Source organism: Octopus bimaculoides, chromosome 2 (genome assembly GCF_001194135.2).
Source record: "Octopus bimaculoides isolate UCB-OBI-ISO-001 chromosome 2, ASM119413v2, whole genome shotgun sequence".
NCBI classification, from domain to species: Eukaryota; Metazoa; Mollusca; class Cephalopoda; order Octopoda; family Octopodidae; genus Octopus; species Octopus bimaculoides.
Window position 1 is genome coordinate 66,713,375 of NC_068982.1, and position 3,342 is coordinate 66,716,716.

The 3,342-nt window shown below is 33.5% G+C and overlaps 1 protein-coding gene across 5 annotated transcripts in view; it reads left to right on the forward strand.

Moving 5' to 3' along the window:
* LOC106878551 (protein PALS2) overlaps positions 1-3,342 on the forward strand; it is a 100,349-nt gene that overhangs the window by 37,143 nt on the left and 59,864 nt on the right. The window contains exon 2 of one of the 5 annotated variants that reach the window (XR_008267031.1): positions 1,571-1,671. The exons of the other annotated variants lie outside the window; for them this stretch is intronic. The gene's annotated coding sequence lies outside the window, so the exon portion shown is untranslated. The remainder of the gene's footprint in view (positions 1-1,570; positions 1,672-3,342) is intronic. 5 annotated transcript variants of the gene reach the window in all.

A 3,342-nucleotide genomic window follows, 5' to 3' on the forward strand; every position in this document is an offset into this window, starting at 1 on the left:
TAACAAAGCAAGATATCATTTGAAGAGTAATTTGACTTTTGTTCCTGACGGGACGTGCGACTCTCGTTAGTTCGTCCTGAGATATGTTTCAGCCAGGTGTTGTTCTGGCCCTGACTAACTCCATAGCGTCAACTGGGCAGTTTATCTTCTATTTGTTTCAGTCATTGAACTGCAGTCATACTGGAACATCGCCTTCAATGGTTGAGGCTAACATATCGTCCCTCGCCCAGTATATAATTTTCGTTTTTAGTCTGGTACTTATTCTAAAGGTCACTTTTGCCGAACCGTTACGTTACAAGGATGTAAAAAAAAAAAAGAATACCTGTTGTCAAATGGTGGAGTGGTAGACACACACATACATATACACACACGCACGCATGCATACACACACTTTCTGTCTACCAAATTCCCTTTCAAAGCATTGGTCAACCCGAGACTATAGTAGAAGACATTTGTCCTAGGTGCTGCGCCGTGGGGTTGAACCCAAAACAACGTAGTTGCAAAGTAAGCTCGTTTTAACGACAGAGTCATGGCTGTGTGGTTATAACCTAAAATTCTTTACTTTTACCTAATTTGAGCGTAAAGATAGTGATCAAAGAAACATTAGTAAATAAATACAGGTAAATCATTTGGTGGATGTTGGAATGATGTTGAATTGGCCAGGACTAGCTGAGATAAAATGGTTGTCGATTGTGTCGGTTTTGATTTTTTTTAACGATACCAGATCTCAACTCTTGGGTAATTTTAAAATTATATATTTCCTATGTCGTAAAGATACATTTTGCTCTGCATCTCACCAGTGTTATATAACATTATAAAACGATCTTGTCTTTGTTGAACATCTCGAAGCTCATTAGATTTAACTTGCAACTCTTTAACGAGAAAGATTTTACAGGAAAGAACAAAATGTATACTAATTTAAGATTTTTGTTATACACACTTTCATAACATTATACTAAGGCACCAGATGCTTAATGTTAAACAAGTCTCTTTAACACTTGTATATTTTAGTTAACTTTTTTTCTTTTTGTTAATGTATTAGAGCTGATACGTTGACGAAACAAGCTTCACCTAGAGCTGATAATAATAGCATTCTGAAATTTTCAAATGTCAGTTTATGAGAGATGTTCCAGTTATATAATGTTAAAATGTCTTTGACTAGTCTAAGTGCTATTCTGAAGTCTGGTCTATAATGCTAACCTTTTATCTCTAGCTTACATTAAACTAAACAAATTGTGATTTATTCTTTCCAAGTAGACTTGTATCCAATAACGTGCTTATGAAAAGAGTATATAATTTATTTTCCTCTCCCCTTCTCGTTCTCCCTTTTTATTGCCACCGTCTCTGTCTGCCCGTCACTCACACTCCTCTCTCTCCTTCCGCCCTTCACTCACACTCCTATCTCTCTCCTTCCTTTTCCTCTCTCCTACGCCTCTCTGTCACAAAATAACTATTACCCTGCTATTATACCACTTATCTGAGAGGGAATAAGAGGGTAAAAGTATACAAACAATATCCTAAACAAATCTAAATATGACCTTTTAAATTTAGTTTTTGTCTGTGTTTATAGGACCGACATTTTCTTCATGGATTTTTGTTATTCAGCTCTGATAAATTGAAGAAACTTGAGTTCTTTTTTTCATCCAAACACCAGAATTAGCCAGGCAAACAGTAGGTTTTACATTTTTTTAAATTTAGATTTCGTCTCTTTATCGTAAAATTTACTTATTAATAGTAATAATATTCATTAGCTTAAAAATAAATTTCAAACAATGCAGTTTTGTTTTTCTTTAAATACTAGTTTCCGTTAATATTTTCATAATCCACGGACACATTTCAATTGAGGTTTTTTTTTTCTATTATAAAGTTAAAAGTTCGCGTAAACAATGTTAACTATCGACAATATGTTAAATATCAACAATGTTATTGATTCAGTATTTATTGATTCCTACACTGTTATTGCTCACTGCTTGATTCATTGATATTGAAATTTTAAAATTTCATTTTTCAAACCTGATCTTTATGTAGACTAAAATGTGATCTCTGCAAACTCCATTTCTTTTAAACTCTCCTATAAAAGTAGCTACTTTTTTTGAAGTTATCAAACTTCTGGCATGTACTGGCAGAATTGTTAAGAGTGTCGGACAAAATATCTGCCATATTTAGTTACGCTCTTTTACATTCTTAATTCAAACCCCACCTCGGACAACTTATTCTTTTCATCACCCCGGATCGATAAGTACGTCAAGTTATAGATAGAATTATAATAGACTAAGGAACTCTCATTTTCACCAACATTTTTGACTCCTCGTGGTAATCAATCCTTTTGAAGCTTCCCAGCCTACATTTCATTTCCAACGAAGGAATGTTTAAACAATCGTTTGACCTGTTAGAAATACCGATCAGATCTCTCTCAAATCATACTCGCGGTGTCTAGGAAAGAAACCTCGCATAATGTATTTATAAGTGAATAAAAGATAGAATGGTCATAAACAATTTAACTCTCGTGACTTGACCTAATTATTTTGATCCCTCCATCTCTACTGGCTTAACATAACGGTCAAAGCATTAATATTTTCAAAAGAACAAATGAGAAAAATGAAATGTACAAACCATCTATTTCTCTATCCCACACATCCCGATATACATTGTCCGACATAAAGGCTTGGTTGTTTCGATGATTTTCTGAAATGCATTTTCTTTGAGGGCGCTCAAATCTGCGATTCACCTTAAACATAACTATATAAAAAAACTAATCTTCAATTAAAATTTATTTTACTAGTAGCTCGACAGACCCCTCATCGAAAATTTACCTCCTGATCCTCTTACACTGCTTAAATATTGAACAAAATTTAAGGGCTTTACCAAATATTTATTACCATGTGTTGTCGTTCCCTAAAATACGTTTGATAGGACATTACTATGGCATTATTGTCCTTATATTGTCTTCATACGTATTAGAACAAAAACTATAAGAAAATATTTCATTAACAAATTATAACATTGTTTCTTAAAATCGTCATCTGCATAATATGCTATTAAATGCTGTGAATATTCCAGATTTTGTGATTTTTCCGTATTTTCCTTGCCTTTTCTCTAGAGCTCATGTTACCTTATTACAACGCATTTATTGTAGGTTGTCTATAGATATTATCAAGACGATGACTAGATCTAGAAGAGGGTCTGTTATACTGTTAAATCATAGAGGTTTATCGTTGAGAGAGAATGTATCTATGGAGAACATTAAATAGTGAGAGATCATCTCTGAAATTATAATTATAACGGACAAGCTAAAGAAATTCTTAATCTCTTTTCATCTCTATGTTTCTGTCTCTTTGTCTC